Source organism: Salvelinus fontinalis, chromosome 25, assembly GCF_029448725.1.
Source record: "Salvelinus fontinalis isolate EN_2023a chromosome 25, ASM2944872v1, whole genome shotgun sequence".
Classification (NCBI taxonomy): domain Eukaryota; kingdom Metazoa; phylum Chordata; class Actinopteri; order Salmoniformes; family Salmonidae; genus Salvelinus; species Salvelinus fontinalis.
In genome coordinates, this window is record NC_074689.1 from 39,762,068 (window position 1) to 39,780,020 (window position 17,953).

A 17,953-nucleotide genomic window follows, 5' to 3' on the forward strand; every position below is an offset into this window, starting at 1 on the left:
GTAGCATGAGTCGGAGTCTACAACCCACACAAGTGGCTCAGGTAGTGCAGCTCATCCAGGATGGCACATCAATGCGAGCTGTGGCAAGAAGGTTTACTGTGTCTGTCAGCATAGTGTCCAGAGCATGGAGGCGCTACAAGGAGACAGGCCAGTACATCAGGAGACGTGGAGGAGGCCATAGGAGGGCAACAACCCAGCAGCTGGACCACTACCTCCGCCTTTGTGCAAGGAGGAGCACTGCCAGAGCCCTGCAAAATGACCTCCAGCAGGCTTCCTAAGTGGACAGTTTGATTTCACAGAAGTGTAATTGACTTGGAGTTACATTGTGCTGTTTAAGTGTTCCCTTTATTTTCTTGAGCAGTGTATATATAACTCAGCAAAAAAATAAACGTCCTCTCACTGTCAACTGCATTTATTTTCAGCAAACTTAACATGTGTAAATATTTGTATGAACATAAGATTCAACAACTGAGACATAAACGGAACAAGTTCCACAGACGTGTGACTAACAGAAATTGAATAATGCGTCCCTGAACAAAGGGGGGAGGTCAAAATCAAAAGTAACAGTCAGTATCTGGTGTGGCCACCAGCTGCATTAAGTACTGCAGTGAAACTCCTCCTCATGGACTGCACCAGATTTGCCAGTTCTTGCTGTGAGATGTTACCCCACTCTACCACCAAGGCACCTGCAAGATCCTGGACATTTCTGGGGGGAATGGCCCTAGCCCTCACCCTTCGATCCAACAGGTCCCAGACGTGCTCAATGGGATTGAGATACGGGCTCTTCACTGGCCATGGCAGAACACTGACATTCCTGTCTTGCAGGAAATCACACACAGAACGAGCAGTATGGCTGGTGGCATTGTCATGCTGGAGGGTCATGTCAGGATGAGCCTGCAGGAAGGGTACCACATGAGGGAGGAGGATGTGTTCCCTGTAAAGCACAGCTTTGAGATTGCCTGCAATGACAACAAGCTCAGTCCGATGATGCTGTGACACGCCGCCCCAGACCATGACGGACCCTCCACCTCCAAATCGATCCCGCTCCAGAGTACAGGCCTCGGTGAAACGCTCATTCCTTTGAAGAGCACTTTTTGCCAGTCCTGTCTGGTCCAACGACGGTGGGTTTTGTGCCCATAGGCAACGTTGTTGCCGGTGATGTCTGGTGAGGACCTGCCTTACAACAGGCCTACAAGCCCTCAGTCCAGCCTCTCTCAGCCTATTGCGGACAGTCTGAGCACTGATGGAGGGATTGTGCGTTCCTTGTGTAACTCAGGCAGTTGTTGTTGCCACCCTGTACCTGTCCCGCAGGTGTGATGTTCGGATGTTCTGATCCTGTGCAGGTGTTGTTACACGTGATCTGCCACTTTAAGGACAATCAGTTGTCCGTTCTGTCTCCCTGTAGCGCTGTCTTAGGCATCTCACAGTACGGAAATTTTTATGGAATATCTAGATAGTCGTACAGAGGCCCATTATCAGCAACCATCGCTCCTGTGTTACAATGGACCCTTCTGTTAGCTAATCGAAGTTTATCATTTAAAAATGCTATTTGATCATTAGAAAACAATTTTGACCTGGCATCCTTTCACTCCCTCCTCTCTACATTTTCCTCTTCTGTCTCTGCTGCTAAAGCCACTTTCTACCACTCTAAATTCCAAGCATCTGCCTCTAACCCTAGGAAGCTCTTTGCCACCTTCTCCTCCCTCCTGAATCCTCCTCCCCCTCCCCCCCCTCCTCCCTCTCTGCAGACGACTTCGTCAACCATTTTGAAAAGAAGGTCGACGACATCCGATCCTCGTTTGCTAAGTCAAACGACACCGCTGGTTCTGCTCACACTGCCCTACCCTGTGCTTTGACCTCTTTCTCCCCTCTCTCTCCAGATGAAATCTCGCGTCTTGTGACGGCCGGCCGCCCAACAACCTGCCCGCTTGACCCTATCCCCTCCTCTCTTCTCCAGACCATTTCCGGAGACCTTCTCCCTTACCTCACCTCGCTCATCAACTCATCCTTGACCGCTGGCTACGTCCCTTCCGTCTTCAAGAGAGCGAGAGTTGCACCCCTTCTGAAAAAACCTACACTCGATCCCTCCGATGTCAACAACTACAGACCAGTATCCCTTCTTTCTTTTCTCTCCAAAACTCTTGAACGTGCCGTCCTTGGCCAGCTCTCCTGCTATCTCTCTCAGAATGACCTTCTTGATCCAAATCAGTCAGGTTTCAAGACTAGTCACTCAACTGAGACTGCTCTTCTCTGTATCACGGAGGCGCTCCGCACTGCTAAAGCTAACTCTCTCTCCTCTGCTCTCATCCTTCTAGACCTATCGGCTGCCTTCGATACTGTGAACCATCAGATCCTCCTCTCCACCCTCTCCGAGTTGGGCATCTCCGGCGCGGCCCACGCTTGGATTGCGTCCTACCTGACAGGTCGCTCCTACCAGGTGGCGTGGCGAGAATCTGTCTCCTCACCACGCGCTCTCACCACTGGTGTCCCCCAGGGCTCTGTTCTAGGCCCTCTCCTATTCTCGCTATACACCAAGTCACTTGGCTCTGTCATAACCTCACATGGTCTCTCCTATCATTGCTATGCAGACGACACACAATTAATCTTCTCCTTTCCCCCTTCTGATGACCAGGTGGCGAATCGCATCTCTGCGTGTCTGGCAGACATATCAGTGTGGATGACGGATCACCACCTCAAGCTGAACCTCGGCAAGACGGAGCTGCTCTTCCTCCCGGGGAAGGACTGCCCGTTCCATGATCTCGCCATCACGGTTGACAACTCCATTGTGTCCTCCTCCCAGAGCGCTAAGAACCTTGGCGTGATCCTGGACAACACCCTGTCGTTCTCAGCTAACATCAAGGCGGTGGCCCGTTCCTGTAGGTTCATGCTCTACAACATCCGCAGAGTACGACCCTGCCTCACACAGGAAGCGGCGCAGGTCCTAATCCAGGCACTTGTCATCTCCCGTCTGGATTACTGCAACTCGCTGTTGGCTGGGCTCCCTGCCTGTGCCATCAAACCCCTACAACTCATCCAGAACGCCGCAGCCCGTCTGGTGTTCAACCTTCCCAAGTTCTCTCACGTCACCCCGCTCCTCTGCTCTCTCCACTGGCTTCCAGTTGAAGCTCGCATCCGCTACAAGACCATGGTGCTTGCCTACGGAGCTGTGAGGGGAACGGCACCTCAGTACCTTCAGGCTCTGATCAGGCCCTACACCCAAACAAGGGCACTGCGTTCATCCACCTCTGGCCTGCTCGCCTCCCTACCACTGAGGAAGTACAGTTCCCGCTCAGCCCAGTCAAAACTGTTCGCTGCTCTGGCACCCCAATGGTGGAACAAACTCCCTCACGACGCCAGGACAGCGGAGTCAATCACCACCTTCCGTAGACACCTGAAACCCCACCTCTTCAAGGAATACCTAGGATAAAGCAATCCTTCTGCCCCCCCCCCCCCCCCTTAAAAGATTTAGATGCACTATTGTAAAGTGGCTGTTCCACTGGATGTCATAAGGTGAATGCACCAATTTGTAAGTCGCTCTGGATAAGAGCGTCTGCTAAATGACTTAAATGTAAATGTAAATGTAAATACAGCACGTTTAGTAAGGGTCTTATTAAACCAGTCCTTTCTGCTGTGTCCCAGGAGAGGAGGAATATCACCTGATCTGAACCTGGAGGCGTCTGCTACTATACAGCCTCCACACACTCACACACACACACACACACACACACCACACACTCACACACACACACACACACACACACCACACACTCACACACACACACACACACACACACACACACACACACACACACACACACACACACACACACACACCACACACACACCACACATACCACGCAAACTCACACACACATACCACACACCACACACACATACCACACACCACACACTCACACACCATACACACTCACACACACACACCACACATACCACGCACACTCACACACACATACCACACACCCCACACACACACCACACACTCACACACCATACACACTCACACACACACACACACACACACACACACACACCACACATACCACGCACACACCACACATACCACACACAATCACACACACACACACACCCCACACACACACACCACACACTCACACACCATACACACTCACACACACACACACACACCACACACACCACGCACACTCACACACACATACCACACACCACACACACATACCACACACCACACACACATACCAAACACACTCACACACACACACACACACACACACATATGCCATAGCCTCACCCCAATCAGTGCTTGACAAAAGAAGCCCTGCCATGTAGTCAACTAGCAACTACCTGAACCAGTCTAACACTGATCCCTGTCCGTACAGTCAACTAGCTGAACCAGTCTGTAACACTGATCCCTGTCCGTACAGTCAACTAGCTGAACCAGTCTGTAACACTGATCCCTGTCCGTACAGTCAACTACCTGAACCAGTCTGTAACACTGATCCCTGTCCGTACAATCAACTAGCTGAACCAGTCTGTAACACTGATCCCTGTCCGTACAGTCAACTAGCTGAACCAGTCTAACACTGATCCCTGTCCGTACAGTCGACTAGCTGAACCAGTCTGTAACACTGATCCCTGTCCGTACAGTCAACTAGCTGAACCAGTCTGTAACACTGATCCCTGTCCGTACATTCAACTAGCTGAACCAGTCTGTAACACACACATCCTCTGATCCCTGTCCGTACAGTCAACTAGCTGAACCAGTCTGTACCAGTCAGCAGGAAGTTGATGTGTGCTATGTGTCTGGGACGGGATAGCTGACACCTGCCATTGTTGGTTTCAATTTTTTTTAATGCACTGGCACAGTTCTCTGACAACCTTGTCCGATGTGTGACTGTTATGTTATTCTGTGTTATTTTGTTTAAAGTGTTCCCTTTAGGTGATTGATACTTGGTCAGACGTTCTACTATAAGGTTAAACACCTGGTTTTCTATCCATGTCTAAAATACACACGGTCATTGTAGGTAAAACTATTAATCTCAGAGGAGTTCCTGAAACACCTGTGTGTGTGTGTGTGTGTGTGTGTGTGTGTGTGTGTGTGTGTGTGTGTGTGTGTGTGTGTGTGTGTGTGTGTGTGTGTGTGTGTAGGTGTGTAGGTGTGTAGGTGTGTGTGTGTGTGTGTGTGTGTGTGTGTGTAGGTGTGTAGGTGTGTAGGTGTGTGTGTGTAGGTGTGTGTGTGTGTGTGTGTGTGTGTGTGTGTGTGTGTGTGTGTGTGTGTGTGTGTGTGTGTAGGTGTGTGTGTGTGTAGGTGTGTGTGTGTGTGTGTGTGTGTGTGTGTGTGTGTGTGTGTGTAGGTGTGTGTGTGTGTGTGTGTGTGTGTGTGTGTGTGTGTGTGTGTGTGTGTGTGTGTGTGTGTGTGTGTGTGTGTGTGTGTGTGTGTGTGTGTGTGTGTGTGTGTGTGTGTGTGTGTGTGTGTGTGTGTGTAGGTGTGTGTGTGTGTGTGTAGGTGTGTGTGTGTGTGTGTGTGTGTGTGTGTGTGTAGGTGTGTGTGTGTGTGTGTGTGTGTGTGTGTGTGTGTGTGTGTGTGTGTGTGTGTGTGTGTGTGTGTGTGGTGTGTGTGTGTGTGTGTAGGTGTGTGTGTGTGTGTGTAGGTGTGTGTGTGTGTGTGTGTGTGTGTGTGTGTGTGTGTGTAGGTGTGTGTGTGTGTGTGTGTGTGTGTGTGTGTGTGTGTGTGTGTGTGTGTGTGTGTGTGTGTGTGTGTGTGTGTGTGTGTGTGTGTGTGTGTGTGTGTGTGCGTGCGTGCGTGCGTGCGTGTGTGTGTGCGTTTGTGCGTGACAGCTCTATCATATCCCAACCACATTATTACAGCATTCAACAGCACGTTACCTTGTAGAGTGAGTTATCGTGTATCTTCTTCTTCCCGTGAAGACACGCTGAGGAGAGGAAAGGGCCGGGCGCTTTGATTCACTAAGGATTTCCTGTCAGGAAAGAGGATGAGGAGGATGAGGAGGATGAAGAAGGAGAGGAAATGTACGAGTTCATTTGCTGACACAGACTTTACTTCCTCTTTGTTCCCCGTCTCCTGATTAATGGTCGAGTCCCTCCGTCCTCTGACAGCACTGCCCACCGAAAACCTCCAGAGAGGAGACCGGCCGCCAATTACCTTCCTCAATAACGTCCGCTCGATGGCTGAGTGACAGGTCCACCCCCCCCGGGCCCTGAGAGACTCAGGGAGGTCCACTATTAAAGCCAGGAGTTCCTGCGTCTCACTATCTCTCTCAATTCAATTTAAATTACTTTATTGGCTTGAGAAACATACGTTGCCAAAGCAAGTGAATTAGATGTAATACCCTTATTAAAACCAAGTAGAGAGTTTATTTGTTATAATTAATTGGTATTTGATTTAAACGGTGATTGAATTGCTCCTGTAACGGCTGTCGCTCTCCTCATCCTCGGACGAGGAGAGGAGAGAAGGATCATCAGACCAAAATGCAGCTTGAGGGAAATAAGCCATCTTTTTATTTGGAAAAAACTGATGGCAACACGAATAACAAAAACACTTTCACAAATACAAAACAAGAAAACGACGTAGAACGAAACCTGAACATAAACTTACATAACTGAAACGTAAACTCACGAACAGGAAACAGACGACATCGAAACGAAAACGAACAGCCAAACAGTCCCGTATGGTAAATACATGCAACGACACAGGAGACAATCACCCACAAACAAACAGTGAGAACGCCCTACCTAAATATGACTCTTAATTAGAGGAAAACGCAAACCACCTGCCTCTAATCAAGAGCCATACCAGGCAACCCAAAACCAACATAGAAACAGATAACATAGACTGCCCACCCAAAACACATGCCCTGACCATAAACACATAAAAAACAACATAAAACAGGTCAGGACCGTTACAGAACCCCCCCCTCAAGGTGCGAACGCCGGGCGCACCAGCACAAAGTCCAGGGGAGGGTCTGGGTGGGCAGTTGACCACGGTGGTGGCTCCGGCTCAGGACGCTGTCCCCACACCACCATAGTCACTCCCTGCTTCTGTCTTCCCCTCCCAATGACCACCCTAAAACTCACATCCCCTAAATAAACGGCCAGCACCAGGAGAAGGGGCAGCACTGGGACAAGGGGCAGCACCGGGACAAGGGGCAGCACCGGGACAAGGGGCAGCACCGGGACAAGGGGCAGCACCGGGACAAGGGGCAGCACCGGGACAAGGGGCAGCACCGGGACAAGGGGCAGCACCGGAACAAGGGGCAGCACCGGGATAAGGGGCAACACCGGGACAAGGGGCAACACCGGGACAAGGGGCAGGTCCCGGCTGATATACTCTGGCAGATCCTGTCTGGTTGGCGGCTCTGGCAGATCCTGTCTGGCTGACGGCTCTAGCGGCTCCTGTCTGGCTGACGGCTCTAGCGGCTCCTGTCTGGCGAATGGCTCTGTAGGCTCATGGCAGACGGGCGGCTTTGCAGGCTCATGGCAGACGGGCGGCTTTGCAGGCTCCTGGCAGACGGATGGCTCAGACGGCGCTGGGGAGACGGATGGCTCAGATTGCGCTGGGGAGACGGATGGCTCAGATGGCGCTGGGGAGACGGATGGCTCAGATGGCGCTGGGGAGACGGATGGCTCAGATGGCGCTGGGGAGACGGATGGCTCTGGCCGGATACGGCGCACTGTAGACCTGGTACGTGGTGCCGGAACTGGAGGCACCGGGCTAAGGATAAGCACCTTCCTACTAGTGCGGGGAGCAGGGACAGGGCACACTGCATTCTCAAAGCCCACTCTATACCTGATGCGAGGTACCGGCACTGGTGACACCGGGCTGAGGACAAGCACATCAGGATTAGTAGGGGGAGAAGATAGTGTGTTCAGGGCTCTGGAGACGCACAGGTGGCTTAGTGCGTGGTGCCGGAACTGGAGGCACCGGGCTAGATACACGCACTACAGAGAGAGTGCGTGGAGGAAGAACTGGGCTCAGGAGACGCACTGATAGCCTAGTGCGTAGTGTAGGCACTGTAGGTACTAGGCTGGGGCGGGGAGGTGGCACCGGAAATACCGGACCGTGGAGACGTACTGGCACTCTTGAGCATTGAGCCCGCCCAACCTTACCTGGTTGAATGCTCCCGGTCGCCCGACCAGTGCGGGGAGGTGGAATAACCCGCACCGGCCTATGTAGGCGAACCGGGGAAACCATGCGTAAGGCCGGTGCCAAACGGCCCGAGGAGACGCACTGGAGACCAGACGCGTTGAGCCGGCCTCATGACACCTGGCTCAATACTCAATCTAGCCCTACCAGTGCGGGGAGGTGGAATAACCCGCACTGGGCTATGCACTCGTACAGGAGACACCGTGCGCTCTACTGCGTAACACGACGCCTGCCCGTACTCCCGCTCTCCACGGTAAGCCTGAGAAGTGGGCGCAGGTCTCCTACCTGCCCTTGGCCCACTACCTCCTAGCCCCCCCCCCAAGAAATTTTTGGGAATTACTTACGGGCTTTTTGGGCTTCCGTGCCAGACGCGTTCCCTCATAGCTCCTGTTCCTCTCTCCGGTAGCCTCTGCTCTCCCCAGTGCCTCCAGCTGCTCCCCTGGCTTTTCGGGCTTCCAGCCACGTCTCCTTGCTGCCTCTTCATATCTCCGCCTCTCTGCCTTTGCTGCCTCCAGCTCAGCTTTAGGGCGGCGATATTCTCCTGGTTGAGTCCATGGTCCCTTTCCATCCAATATTTCCTCCCATGTCCATGAGTCCTGGTTTACCTGTCCCTTACTCCATTGAGTTTTCCCTTGCCGCTTGGTCTTAGCGTGGTGGGTGATTCTGTAACGGCTGTCGCTCTCCTCATCCTCGGACGAGGAGAGGAGAGAAGGATCATCAGACCAAAATGCAGCTTGAGGGAAATAAGCCATCTTTTTATTTGGAAAAAACTGATGGCAACACGAATAACAAAAACACTTTCACAAATACAAAACAAGAAAACGACGTAGAACGAAACCTGAACATGAACTTACATAACTGAAACGTAAACTCACGAACAGGAAACAGACGACATCGAAACGAAAACGAACAGCCAAACAGTCCCGTAAGGTAAATACATGCAACGACACAGGAGACAATCACCCACAAACAAACAGTGAGAACGCCCTACCTAAATATGACTCTTAATTAGAGGAAAACGCAAACCACCTGCCTCTAATCAAGAGCCATACCAGGCAACCCAAAACCAACATAGAAACAGATAACATAGACTGCCCACCCAAAACACATGCCCTGACCATAAACACATAAAAAATAACATAAAACAGGTCAGGACCGTTACAGCTCCTGAATTGCAATGTTGTTCATGTATTTATTTTGAAGGAATATTTCTTTAATGTATAAGGGAATAAGGGTTGGTTTACTTTTACTTTTTAAGTTTAAGTTTTGACCAATAAGGTAGCTTGTTAAAGCTGTGGCAAATGGGAAAGTTGACCCGGTTAACCTGTCTAGGATCAGCGTGGCGCTAGCGGCACACCCCCCCCCCCCCCCACTGAAAAACCAGTGCCGCGAAATTCAAAAAAAATATTTTTTTTAAATATTTAACTTTCACACATTAAAGTCCAATACAGCTAATGAAAGACACAGATCTTGTGAATCCAGTCAACATTTCCGATTTTTAAAATGTTTTACAGGGAAGACACAATATGTAAAGATGTACATCTATTACCTAAAAACACATTAGCATCATCCACCATCTTTTATTTGTCCACCAACACCAGTAGCCATCACCAATTCGGCTAAACTAAGATATTTATAGCCCCTAACCAACAAAAAAACTCATTAGATGACAGTCTGATAACATATTTATGGTATGGGATAGGTTTTGTTAGAAAAAAGTGCATATTTCAGGTAGATGGCATAGTTTACAATTGCACCCACCATCACAAATGGACTAGAATAATTACAATGAGCAACGTGTTTACCTAACTACTAATCATCAAACATTTCGTAAAAATACACAGCATACACGAATCGAAAGACACAGATCCTGTGAATACAGACAATATTTCAGATTTTCTAAGTGTCTTACAGCGAAAACACAATAAATCGTTATATTAGCTTAGCACATAGCAATTAGCAGCCCAGCATTGATTCTAGCCAAAGTGAGCGATAAAAGTCAACATCGCCAAAAGATATTAATTTTTTCACTTCTCAGAATTCTTCCGATGACACTCCTGTAACATCACATTACAACATGCATATACAGTTTGATCGAAAATGTTTATATTTAGCCACCAAAATCATGGTTAGACAATGTGAAATGTAGACAGGCTGGTCAGAAAATGTCCTTGCGCCACTTAGACAGTGATCTACTCTTATACATAAATACTCATAAACGTGACTAAAAAATATAGGGTGGACAGGGATTGATAGACAATTTAATTCTTAATACAATTGCGTTATTACATTTTTTAATTTATCCTTACTTTTCAATACAGTTTGCGCCAAGCGAAGCTACGTCAAAAAACATGGCGTCCTAAGCCACTAAAATGTTTCGACAGAAACACGATTTATCATAATAAAAATGTCCTACCTTGAGCTGTTCTTCCATCAGTATCTTGGGCAAAGGATCCTTTCTTGGGAGAAATCGTCTTTTGGTGGAAAGCTGTCCTCTTGCCATGTGGAAATGTCAACTGCGTTCGGGATGAACTGAAAAGCGTGCCCAACTTTTCACATCGTTGCAAAAATAAATGTCCCAAAATCGCACTAAACGGATATAAATTGCTATAAAACACTTTAAATTAACTACCTTATGATGTTTTTAACTCCTATAACGAGTGAAAAGATGACCGGAGAAATATAACAGGCTAAACTAACGCTTGGAACAGGTGCGCGCCGGGGTCCTCTAGGCTCATGACGCAGCTCCCAAAGAATGACTAGCTTCAGGGTTTTTTGATTTGTAGGGCCTGTGAACGCGCAATCGACCCCGTTGGAATCGTCATCACGTAAAGGCATCCAGGGGAAGACGTAAGAAGTGTCCGTATAGTCATAGCAACGACAGTGCCCTTTTAAATGACTTCAGAAGAGTGGCCAACATTTCTCAAATCTGACTCCATGTCAGGGAAATTGCTGTAGAATGGGCTCTGTTCCACTTAGAGACAAAATTTCAACTCCTATAGAAACTATAGACTGTTTTCTATCCAATAATAATAATAATATGCATATTGTACGATCAAGGATTTTGTGGGAAGCCGTTTAAAAAATTAGCCACATTAGCATAAATAGTCTAAACAGCGCCCCCATCCCCAACAGGTTAACGGGAGGCCTGGGAAAGAGGGCCGTTATCAGTGTTGAGGAAAAACGATAAAAGAAGACAATAAAAATAGAACAGATCCCATACCTACCGAGTTTTGAAAGGAAATACTGATTTGATTTTCTAAGAGAGTTATTATTATTTCGTTAAGCAAGAGAGACAGAAGCTACCCTCTCGTCGTGGAGCTATTTGACAGCCTCGGGGTTAGCCTAGCATCATGTGACACCCGGAGAGAATTACTTGTGGAAAATTAGCGAGTTCATGTTCCCGTTGCTGCTAAGGAGTACTGTCGACATTGATAGCTGTGCTTGCTGTGGATCTTGAGAGGAAACCTGCACGGAACTGCTATTCCACGCTTAGGAAATATCTACGAGTAGTGAGGAACCACAACGGTGGGGTGATTCGGGACTTTATGTGTGTCGTCATTTTTTTTAATTGTTTTTTTTATTATTTTTTTTTATGCCCTTTTCTCCCCAATTTTCGTGGTATCCAATCGCTAGTAATTACTATCTTGTCTCATTGCTACAACTCCCGTACGGGCTCGGGAGAGACGAAGGTCGAAAGCCACGCGTCCTCCAAAGCACAACCCAACCAAGCCGCACTGCTTCTTAACACAGCGCGCCTCCAACCCGGAAACCAGCCGTACCAATGTGTCGGAGGAAACACCATGTTCCTGGCCCCCTTGGTTAGCGCGCATTGCGCCCGGCCCGCCACAGGAGTCACTGGAGCGCGATGAGACAAGGATATCCCTACCGGCCAAACCCTCCCTAACACGGACGACGCTAAGCCAATTGTGCGTCGCCCCACGGACCTCCCGGTCGCGGCCGGCTGTGACAGAGCCTGGGCGCGAACCCAGAGACTCTGGCCACCCGGGAGGCCCATGTGTCGTCATTTTTGAGCGCCAACGTGCGCCAACGGGTCTAAGCAAGCTTGCCAGTAAGATGGATCTGTGTTGTGTATGACTCATTGGGGTTTATTATTATTATTATATTATTATTTTCATTTATTTGAATGTGGTACGTTGAGAATGTGATAACTGTACACATCTTGATGTAACGTCTTGACCTTAGAGATCCTTTTTAGGTCTCTATTTTGGTTTGGTCAGGGCGTGAGTTGGGGTGGGCATTCTATGTCTGGTGTTCTATGTTTTCTATTTCTGTGTGTTTGCCCGGGTGTGGTTCTCAATCAGAGGCAGCTGTCTATCGTTGTCTCTGATTGAGAACCATACTTAGGTAGCCTTTTCCCACCGGTGTTTTGTGGGTAGTTGTTTTCTATTTTGTGTTGCTGCACCAGACAGGACTGTTTCTTTTCGTTCACTCTCTTTGTTATTTTTGTTGTTTCAGTGTTCAGGTTATTTTATTAAATTATAACGAACACTTACCACGCTGCATTTTGGTCCCCTTCTTTCCAGGACGATCGTTACACTTGAACCTTATGTCTGTTTGCGTTGGTGGAGTCATTTGCTGTTTCAGTTTCATTTTTAAAAAAATTCGGGAAAGCATATCTTTATATAATATTAAAACACCTCCAATCATTCTATCTGATGGTAATCCCCTAGTTCGTCATCACCCTAGATAGTTTACAATAGAGATTCTTATTGGAGGTATCCTTCTCACCTAACATCCCAGATACTCCGTGTAAGGTAATATCGTGAGAGTCAGATTCAAGCCTGGTGAGAGGGTTACGTAGATAATAAACAAAAGTGAAATAAACAATCAGAAATTAACAGTAAACAATATATTCACAAAAGTTGAGAGACATTTCAAAAGTTATATTATGTATATATTTGAAGTAATTATGCGTTGTTTTTACAATGTTGTTTGTTCTTCACTGGTTGCCCTTTTCTTGTGGCAACAGGTCACAAATATTGCTTCTGTGGTGGCACACTGTGATATGTCACCAAGTAGATATAGGTGAAATACCACGGACACGTGCAGACACACACACACACATGCTACAGCCATACCCCGATCAGTTTATTAAAATTGGATTTGTTTTTTCTTTGTGGGTCTGTGTAATCTGAGGGAAATATGTGTCTCTAATATGGTCATACATTTGGTAAGAGGTTAGAAAGTGCAGCTCAGATTCCACATAATTTTGTGGGCAGTGAGCACATAGCCTGTCTTCTCTTGAGAGCCAGGTCTGCCTACGGTGGCCTCTCTCAATAGCAAGGCTATGCTCACTGAGTCTGTACATAGTCAAAGCTTTCCTTAAGTTTGGGTCAGTCACAGTGGTCAGGTATTCTGCCACTGTGTACTCTCTGTTTAGGGTCAGTCACAGTGGTCAGGTATTCTGCCACTGTGTACTCTCTGTTTAGGGTCAGTCACAGTGGTCAGGTATTCTGCCACTGTGTACTCTCTGTTTAGGGTCAGTCACAGTGGTCAGGTATTCTGCCACTGTGTACTCTCTGTTTAGGGTCAAATAGCATTCTAGTTTACTCCGTTTTTTTGTGATTTTATTTCCAATGTGTCAAGTAATTATCTTTTTGTTTTCTCATGAATTGGTTGGGTCTAATTGTGATTGTGAATGCTCGAGAGCACCCTTTCCTGACGATCTATAAATTACGTCTCCATAATCTATCATGGGTAGGATGGTCATCTGAATCAGGGTTAGTTTGGCAGCTGGGGTGAAAGAGGAGTGATTACGATAGAGGAAACCAAGTCTAGATTTAACTTTAGCCTGCAGCTTTGATATGTGCTGAGAGAAGGACAGTGTACCGTCTAGCCATACTCCCAAGTACTTGTATGATGTGAAAACATATATCAATGAACTGGCGAGGGCAGTAGACCAGTCTGCAGCACCCGGCCTCACCCTACTAGAACAGTCTGCAGCACCCGGCCTCACCCTACTAGAACAGTCTGCAGCACCCGGCCTCACCCTACTAGAACAGTCTGCAGCACCCGGCCTCACCCTACTAGAACAGTCTGCAGCACCCGGCCTCACCCTACTAGAACAGTCTGCAGCACCCGGCCTCACCCTACTAGAACAGTCTGCAGCACCCGGCCTCACCCTACTAGAACAGTCTGCAGCACCCGGCCTCCCCCTACTAGAACAGTCTGCAGCACCCGGCCTCACCCTACTAGAACAGTCTGCAGCACCCGGCCTCACCCTACTAGAACAGTCTGCAGCACCCGGCCTCACCCTACTAGACCAGTCTGCAGCACCCGGCCTCACCCTACTAGAACAGTCTGCAGCACCCGGCCTCACCCTACTAGAACAGTCTGCAGCACCCGGCCTCACCCTACTAGACCAGTCTGCAGCACCTGGCCTCACCCTACTAGAACAGTCTGACACAGGTACCTGCAACAATGCCTGTCCTAACACTGTTACTATAGGAAGACACAGGTACCCTCAACGATGCCTGTCCTAACACTGTTACTATATGAAGACACAGGTACCCTCAACGATGCCTGTCCTAACACTGCTACTATAGGAAGACACAGGTACACGATGCCTGTCCTAACACTGTTACTATAGGAAGACACAGGTACCCTCAACGATGCCTGTCCTAACACTGTTACTATAGGAAGACACAGGTACCTGACACGATGCCTGTCCTAACACTGTTACTATAAGAAGACACAGGTACACGATGCCTGTCCTAACACTGTTACTATAGGAACACACAGGTACCCTCAACGATGCCTGTCCTAATACTGTTACTATAGAAAGACACAGGTAAACGATGCCTGTCCTAACACTGTTACTATAGGAAGACACAGGTAAACGATGCCTGTCCTAATACTGTTACTATAGGAAGACACAGGTACACGATGCCTGTCCTAATACTGTTACTATAGGAACACACAGGTACACAATGCCTGTCCTAACACTGTTACTATAGGAAGACACAGGTACCTGCTACGATGCCTGTCCTAACACTGTTACTATAGGAAGACACAGGTACCTGCCACGATGCCTGTCCTAATACTGTTACTATAGGAAGACACAGGTACCTGCCACGATGCCTGTCCTAACACTGTTACTATAGGAAGACACAGGTACCCTCAACGATGCCTGTCCTAACACTGTTACTATAGGAAGACACAGGTACCTGCTACGATGCCTGTCCTAACACTGTTACTATAGGAAGACACAGGTACACGATGCCTGTCCTAACACTGTTACTATAGGAAGACACAGGTACCTGCTACGATGCCTGTCCTAACACTGTTACTATAGGGTCATTGAGGGTAAAAATATATTGTAGCACATGACAGGTTTCATCCTCTAGCTGATCAAAAGGGTCCTGGCTGCCTTTTCAAGACACTTCAACGCAAAACCAAACATTTGTTATGTTATTTAAAGTTTAAAAAAATGTATTACAGATGACTCAGCGCTGGACAAAGCAATCCGGGTGGACGTCAATCGGGCTGAACCGATCCATGTGGATGGCCTTCGTCCCGGTCCAGCGCTGGGTGGACGTCAATCGGGCTTAACCGATACCATGTGGATGGCCTTCGTCCCGGTCCAGCGCTGGGTGGACGTCAATCGGGCTGAACCGATACCATGTGGATGGCCTTCGTCCCTGTCCAGCGCTGGGACGCTGTTCTGATTCTGATGGTATCCAATACAGCTCAGATGATTATCTAGTCCCAGATGACACTGAGACAGACACTGAGCCCAAGTGTCACGATCGTCTAAGGGTGAGAGAGAGGACCAAGGCGCAGCGTGTGCAAAATACATTTTCTTTTATTTAGAAGAGAGGAAAAAAAACACGAAACAAACAACTATACACAAACTAACAAAATGACGACCGTGAAGCTATAAAGACAAATAGTGCTGACACAAACACTACACCTAGACAATTACCCACAAACACATGATGCCCATGGCTGCCTTAAATATGGCTCCCAATCAGAGACAATAAACCACAGCTGTCTCTAATTGAGAACCAATCTAGGCAGCCATAGACATACAAACACCTAGACATGACTCTGCCACATTAAACATACAAATCCCTAGACAAACCAAAAAACACATACCTTCCCCATGTCACACCCTGACCTAACTAAAATAATAAAGGAAACAAAGAATACTAAGGCCAAGGCCTGACACCAAGCCATCTAAATAGCTAAATTAACCAGCTTCTAGTTCTAAAATCAAAGCATAGTTTGACCGATGATTACCTAGAGGACATCATTTAAAGTCATGAATCATGTGGGTAGGAATAATTCCATTAGTGCGTTGAAATATTTTTGATGACACGAAAGTGTACATGGGAATTTCACTAAACTTGTGAGAATTGTTGATTTAGTATTGTGGAACATTCTGATATAAAAGTGTACTAGCTGGTGATGTGAGAAGGCAAATGTAAAGATCAGATAGACGGCACATGTTTTTTTCAAAATATTTGTCCTTTTTAGAAGAGCAAATGGAGAATGTGTTGCAGGACCCTGAGACTAAAAACAATCTAATGCATCGTTTTGATAGAGTCAACGAGAACCTAGCTTCTATATATTATCCAGTTCATTTAATGGTAAGAAGCATAAGGAACTGTTGCCTTTAAATTCTCCTGATAATCAGTTTTTTTTTCAGCTTAGTTGTGACAGAGTTCCAATGTCTAAATCCTCGTCATTTAGCCACTCCTTTGTACTGCTAATGAGCTTCCTGTACAAATCCAATTGTATTGGTCACATACACATATTTAGCAGATGTTATTGCAGGTTGTGGTGAAGTGTTTGTGTTCCTAGCGTCAACAGTGCAGTTACTATAGTTACTGTGTTAGGATGAGCAATGTCAGAATGGCATTGACTAAAATACAATACATCTGAGAAACAAACACGTCCTTCTCTGCGGTTTATGCTTTGGTCCCTAAAAGCCAAACATGATTAATGTGTTATGTATTACTTTGCAAGATCAAGGTGTCAAATGGAAAAATCCTTGAGATGCTTTGGTGACCAGCAAAGAATTTCCTTTAATTTTAGTCAGTGACTCAGTTGTTAGACATCTTCTTCAAAACTTGAAAAACATTTCATGGGGAATTTGTTTGCACTTTTTTGTCTCCAGACAAGTTCTGTGGTATTAAAGGGGAAGAGGTCCTTTTCAAGGAGGACGGTCAATTCAGTCACACTGATTTATTTATAGATTTAGACAAGAGTCTGGCAAAGATGGAAAGGGAATTAAAAGGCCCAAGTGTGGTATCTCGGCTGGAACATTTTAACATAATAGAGGAACCTATCCCAGATTATATGCACAGTGTGCTACTGGGGATTGCCAGGAATAGTTTAAGGTTAAACAGCAAAAATAATGAGATGTCATGGTATATACCTAGATGAGATGTCATGGTATAAAACGAGAAGAGGTATCATGGTATATAGGAGATGAGGTGTCATGGTATATAGGAGATGAGGTGTCATAGTATGTAGAGAGATGAGGTTTCATGGTATATAAGGAGATGAGGTGTCATGGTTTCTAGGGAGATGAGGTTTCATGGTATATAAGGAGATGAGGTGTCATGGTATGTGGGGAGATGAGGTGTCATGGTATGTAAGGAGATGAGGTGTAATGGTATGTAGAGAGATGTGGTTTCATGGTATGTAGGGAGATGAGGTGTCATGGTATGTAAGGAGATGAGGTGTAATGGTATGTAGAGAGATGTGGTTTCATGGTATGTGGGGAGATGAGGTGTCATGGTATGTAGGGAGATGAGG